This window comes from Pseudorca crassidens, chromosome 1 (assembly GCF_039906515.1).
Source record: "Pseudorca crassidens isolate mPseCra1 chromosome 1, mPseCra1.hap1, whole genome shotgun sequence".
NCBI lineage: Eukaryota > Metazoa > Chordata > Mammalia > Artiodactyla > Delphinidae > Pseudorca > Pseudorca crassidens.
The window spans coordinates 144,787,888-144,794,331 of NC_090296.1; the positions used below are offsets into that span (position 1 = coordinate 144,787,888).

General features: G+C 45.4%; 1 pseudogene; it reads left to right on the forward strand.

The window, feature by feature from the left end:
* Positions 1-1,179: 1,179 nt before the first annotated feature.
* On the forward strand, positions 1,180-2,790 carry LOC137202376 (heterogeneous nuclear ribonucleoprotein K pseudogene; annotated as a pseudogene).
* The last annotated feature ends 3,654 nt before the right edge of the window (positions 2,791-6,444 follow it).

Consider the following 6,444-nt stretch of genomic DNA (forward strand, 5'->3'; position numbering starts at 1 on the left):
AGTGCCAATATATAATTTCCCTGAAAGATAAGGATTGGTACAGAACAGACTAAGTCAGATGACCTGGGATATATTGGGCCACACCTAATGGAAGTTCTTGGCTTAATTCTTACTTATGAACTTACTAATACTGCTAGCTATATATTTTTTTATATTGCCTGTTTTACAAAATTGTTGTTTCTTACATTACCAAATGTGTGACTGAGCCTCTGATAAAATGATGGTATATAGTTCCATATGAGATCAATAATTGTAAGAGTGTAACTCTAGATATGGGAAGAAGCAACAAGAGGGAATATTTTCCTGGACCATAAGAGATTAGTAAGACAGGTGGTCCAGAGACTTTCTGCTGCTTGTAAGGCCTAGTCCAATAATGGTACATTGAGTAGCCTATCAGCAAAATCTTCGCCAGACCTGAGAATGAGCATTCCTGGCACCATGGGACAAAATGGTCATGAAATGCCTCCCAAACCATGGTTAAATTTATAACCACGAGGAGGCCCTGTCACCTACAAATTGGCACTTGCCATTGGCACTTGCCATGTGCCTCTACAAAGATTAAATCAGGAGCTGCTGCAGCTGCTGACCTTCAACACCCCCTGAAAGGAGTTTAGGGTGGAGATCAGGAATGAGGCACTCTGTGCTCTGGGAAAAACTGGCAGAACAAGCCTTCAGATAGTTAGATCTTTTCAGGAGAAGATTTTATGAGCCCAAACTCTTGTCTCTTCTCATACCCAGAGAAACACTAACATCATTAACAGTGACATCCGCTTTGGCTATTAAGGAGAGAATTACAATTAAAAGTCAAAATGGAGTAGCTGTGGTTCAGACATCCAAGGAAATAACTAGGTGACACTATGGGTGTGATTTTAGACAAGTTCTTGTATTGCCAAGAACTTGAGTTTTCTGAGCTATGTCAGACTTGGGATGCCACCAGCTATTCTCAAAACAATGTCTGCTGGCAGCTGATAACTGCAACCTTATTTTTTAAAGGTCTCCTCTTGTAACTATTACTTCTCCAACTACTTCTAACTGGGTTTGTTACACCTACATCACAGCCATGCCCAGAAATTCTGATTTAATTGGTCTGGAGTACGGCTCAGGCACCCCATTTTCAAAAGCTCCATCCCTGGGACTTCCCTGGTGGTCCAGTGGTTAAGAATCCGCCTTCCGATAGGGACGGTAGTCTTGTCCGGTTACTGCAGCACTAGAGTGTCAGTTGGTCCCGCCCAGAACACTTCAGTTCTGCCCTGCAAGGTTATATTTAATAACTGATTGGTGTGTCCCTTTAATACAAGAAAATGGAAACTGAACAGCCAGAGGAAACCCTTCCCAACACCGAAACCAGTGGCGGATTTGATAAACGCCCTGCTAAAGATAGGAAGAGGAACAAGCTTTTAAAAGATCTAGAAACACTGATGAGATGGTTGAATTACTCATTCTGCTGCAGAGCAAGAATGCTGGGGCAGTGATTGGAAAAGGAGGCAAGAATATTAAGGCTCTCCGTACAGACTACAATGCCAGTGTTTCAGCCCCAGACAGCAGTGGCCCCGAGCGCATACTGAACAGCGCTAATATTGAAACAATCGGAGAAATCCTGAAGAAAATCATCCCTACCTTGGAAGAGGGCCTGCAGTTGCCATCACCCACTGCAACCAGCCAGCTGCCGCTCGAATCTGAAGCTGTGGAATGCTTAAATTACCAACACTATAAAGGAAGCGACTTTTGACTGTGAGTTGAGACTGTTGATTCATCAGAGTCTGGCTGGAGGAATTATTGGCGTCAAAGGTGCTAAAATCAAAGAACTTCGAGAGACCACTCAGACAACAATCAAGCTTTTCCAGGAACGTTGTCCTCAATCCACTGACAGATTCGTTCTTATTGGAGGAAAACCTGATAGGGTTGTAGAGTGCATAAAGATCATTCTTGATCTTATATCAGAGTCTCCCATCAAAGGACATGCTCAGCCTTATGATCCCAAATTTTACGATGAAATCTATGATTATGGTGGTTTTACAATGATGGTCGATGACCGCTGTGGACGTCCCATGGGATTTCGCATGCGGGGAAGAGGTGGTTTTGACAGAATGCCTCCTGGTCGGCGTGGGCGTCCCATGCCTCCATCCAGAAGAGATTGTGATGATAGGAACCTGTCCAGGACCTCCTCCACCTCCCCCTGGACGAGGGGGCCCGGGTGGTGGCAGAGCTCAGAATCTTCCTCTTCCTCCACCACCACCACCTAGAGGAGGAGATCTAATGGCCTATGACAGAAGAGGGAGACCTGGAGACCGTTATGATGGCATGGTTGGTTTCAGTGCTGATGAAACCTGGGACTCTGCAATAGATGCATGGAGCCCATCAGAGTGGCAGATGGCTTATGAACCACAGGGTGGCTCTGGATGTGATTATTCCTATGCTGGAGGTCGTGGCTCATATGGTGATCTTGGCGGACCTATTATTACTACACAAGTAACTATTCCCAAAGATTTGGCTGGATCGATTATTGGCAAAGGTGGTCAGCAGATGAAACAAATCCGTCATGAGTCAGGAGCTTCAATCAAAATTGATGAGCCTTTAGAAGGGTCCGAAGATCAGATCATTACCATTACAGGAACACGGGACCAGATACGGAATGCACAGTATTTGCTGCAGAACAGTGTGAAGCAGTATTCTGGAAAATTTTTCTAAGACTAGTGAAGAACTGAAGGAGTCCTGCATCTTTTTTTTAAAAAAACTCTTCTGTTTAAAAAGCCAACATTCCTCTACCTTGTAGGTGTTCTGAATTTGAGGTGTAGTGAAATCTTTGCTCTTCACCAGATGAAATGTTTTAGTTCCTTACAAGCAGGGTTGGGAGTTGGGGGAGGGTATGCAAAAACTAACACTGAAATTTTGAAACAGCGGCAGAGTGAATTTTAATTTTTTTTCATTGTTGGTGGTTTAAAAAAAGTCCCCCTGTCTAATTATTGTGAACACTTTGCTTTGTGGTCGCTGTAACATCTGGAGGGGTGGGACAGGGAGGAAAAGTAACAGTAGTCCATATGTCCCTGGCATCTATTCAGAGCAGTGTGCAGAATGTGATGCTTTTTTGTAAGAAACGTTTTATGATTTTTTAAATAAAGTTAGTGAACCTAAAAAAAAAAAAAAAAGAATCTGCCTTCCACTGCAGGGGACATGGGTTTGATCCCTGGTTGAGAGACTAAGATCCTACATGCTGGGGCAACTAAGCCCATGTGCCACAACTAGAGAGACGCCTGCGTGCCACAATAAAGATCCCACGTGCTGCAACTAAGACCTGACGCAGCCAAATAAATAAATAAATATTTAAAAAAAAACCAAAACAAAAAAAACTCCATCTCTGATTCTAGTGTACTTCCAAATTGTACCCTGGAATTCCCTCCCCCTTCCTGCTTCAGCCTGAGAGTTCCTCCTCTCTCCCCTAGGTATTAGTTTCACCTTGGTTTTCTCTTCCCTCTCTGGGCTGAAAAGTCAGTGAGACTTCTTCCTGAAATAGCAGGAGACAGGTTTGCTCGTATTTCTAGTTAAAGAAAAAAAAATTATATGTATATATACCTGTCACATATCCAACGTTGCAGGGCATGGGATAGATTTAGTCATACACCTCTAGAAGAAAAGGATCTTGGAGAGCATCTGGTCCAGCCACACTCTCTAGTTGAGGAAACTGAGGCCCAGAAAGAGGATGCGACTAGTCCAAGGTCACACAACGAATGAGGCACAGACCCAGAGACAAAACCCTAGTCTTCTGGTTCCAAGCCATGGTCCTTCCCTTCCCCGCCCCACCTTCACTCTGACTCTGTTCCCTGGGGTGGAAAGTAGAAGACTCCAGGGAAGGATCTGGCTCTTTAAAACCATCTTCCATTTCCAGGCAGAAGGGGGCCTGTTCAGTGAGCAAGAGCCAAACCCCCTGGAGGTGACCTTGGGGGAGGGGAGGGTGCTCTCCAGAGAGATTCTGATGGCTCAAGATAAAGGAGATCTGCAGGGGGAGGGGAGCCAGTCAGCTGAGACTATCACGTGGAAAGCAGAAAGCAGTGAGGCCTGCTTCTAACCACCTACTCACCACCCTGGGTAAGAGGCGGGTGGGGAGAGAAGGGGGCGTGGGAGGGAGAGCTGGTGGGGAGGGGAGGAAGAGGCACGGTGCCAGGACTTGCTGATAAAGAGCCCCCTCCCTACTGCAGAGGCCCTGGGCTGACAGAGGCCTGGAATCTGGGTGAGGGTGAGCTAGGTCGGTGCCCCTCTTCACCCACCCCTAACACCTGCAGATCCTTCCCTCCCCTAAAGGGGTGAGTTGAGGGAGGAGATGTGGGCAGGAGGGAACTTGGCCTGGCTGCCAAGTGGCAAGGTTGCGAGAGGGCAGCAGTGCGGTGTCCCGAAAATCACACACAGCATTTGGAATCACGCAGGCGCAGATTCAAATCCCAAATCTGCCACTTCTTTCAACCGCGTGATCCGGAGCAAGTCTCTGAGCTAGGTTCCCTCATAAAATGGGGATAACAATGCCTGGTCCTTGAGAGGATTCTGATACCGTACACGTTCATGTACGGTACAGGTGGGGCTCAGAAAATGGAAGGCAGTAGGAGGAAGGGTGGCAGCTGCCTGGGTTCAAATCCCAGCTCCACCCCTTTTCACCTGGCACAGGACTGCCTGGTGCCTATTTCCTCTAATAGAAAGTGGGATGGCTGTAGCATCTACCTGATAGGAGTAAGTGAATTCATAGGCAGATGTGAAAGGCTGAGGACTGGGGGGCCTGGCTCAGTGGGTGCTCCAAAGCGTCAGCTTAATTTTGCCACTGCTGTTGCTCTGTGGTGGGCACAGCCAGCCTGTTGTACCCCTCAGAGACTCTGGACAAGTGCTAGGCCTAGGACGTTTTCCTATCAATAGAAACATTTATATCACCTGGAAAAAAGGTGTTTGGCCTCGAAATATGAAAGGAAAAGTGCAAAACCAAAACTAGTGAATGCCTTGTGAAGTGTCTACAAAACACTATTATTTTAACTTCCTTAACTGTCTTTGCAAACATTTAATAACATTTGAAATCCATTTATATGTTAGATGTTTTCATTCTACAAGAATCTAAGTGATGACGACTAAGAATCAGAACCAATCGGAATGTAAGTAACTTGTAACCAGATAACTTCAAATGCAAAATTGTAAAAATTATTTTCGTAAATCACTGTGATAGAGCTGAAAATGCAAACATTTTCAATCTGTTTCAGAAATATATATAAAGTTTAAGGAAATCAGTAGGAACAATACACTCAAAATTCAGGATGGTAGTTTCCTCTGTAGGGAGGGGAGGGTAGCAGAGAGAGGTACACAGGATATTTCAACTATCCTGGGAACATTTTATTGCTTAAGCTGGTGGTGAGTACCACAGGTTTTTATTATATTATTCTTTATTTTATTTATGAAAAATGTAATAAAATTTTACAATATATTTTTATAGCAGAAAGAAGAGAAAGAAATGTCCCCACATCATTTCAAATGATTTTAGGGCAAACTTATATTTAATGTGAAATGTGGAGGCATTTTAATATGCTGTACATAATGTAAGGCAGGGCTAGCAAAAGTGCAAGGCCCTGCCTCTACCAATGGTCCTCCAGGCCCCAGACCTCTTACCTGGGAATCAGGTGCTCACTGTGGACCCTGAAGAACCCAGCAGGGATTCAGTTTCTTTATTAAGCATATATCTGTCTATGAAGTACAGATAAGTATATTTCTCCCTATGTACTAATTAGGGAGGTCAGATACATGGAGTTGTGAGAAAGCCAGAGAGTTGCAGAAAAGTAGGAATCACGTGTAGGACTGGAGGTCTGAGCAGGCCTGGTGGTCCCCCCTACAAGCAGGTCTAAAGTGGATCCATCTGTGTGTGACAAGGTGCTGGCTCAGCCAAATGGCCTGAGAGGACAGCCTCCTTCACTTCTAGGGAGAGGGAGTGTCTGCCTGACCCCTGACAGTTATAGAGAGATGCTGATAGGCATGTAGGGTAAAGAGCAAACTGTGAGACTTCGAGGCCAGGCCTTGATGGACAGGGAGTCAGAGAGGGGAGGAATGCAGAGTGGGGAAGGGACTCAGTGTTGAAAGAGGGAGAGAAGGGGGTTGTTTATTATCTGCGGTGTAAGCTGGACTCTACAGAGGGTCACCAGGCCCCACCCGGAACCCCGCTTGTTGGAGCTCCCAGGAAAAGGAAAAGATCTTAAATAAGAATCTGGGAAAGATGCCAACTGTCCTCTGGGTCATTCCTCTGGGGTGGATTTAATTTGGGGCCTTGTTTGCCTTGAGATTAGGAGCCAGGGTCCAAGGAAGAGGTTAGCCAGCACCTGATCCACTTTGGTTATCCTGGATGTGAAAAAGCAAGGTACATTGGTCTCTGTTCCAGCTCCTGACACAGGGCAACCTGAGTGTAAAACAAACAAACAAACAAAAAAC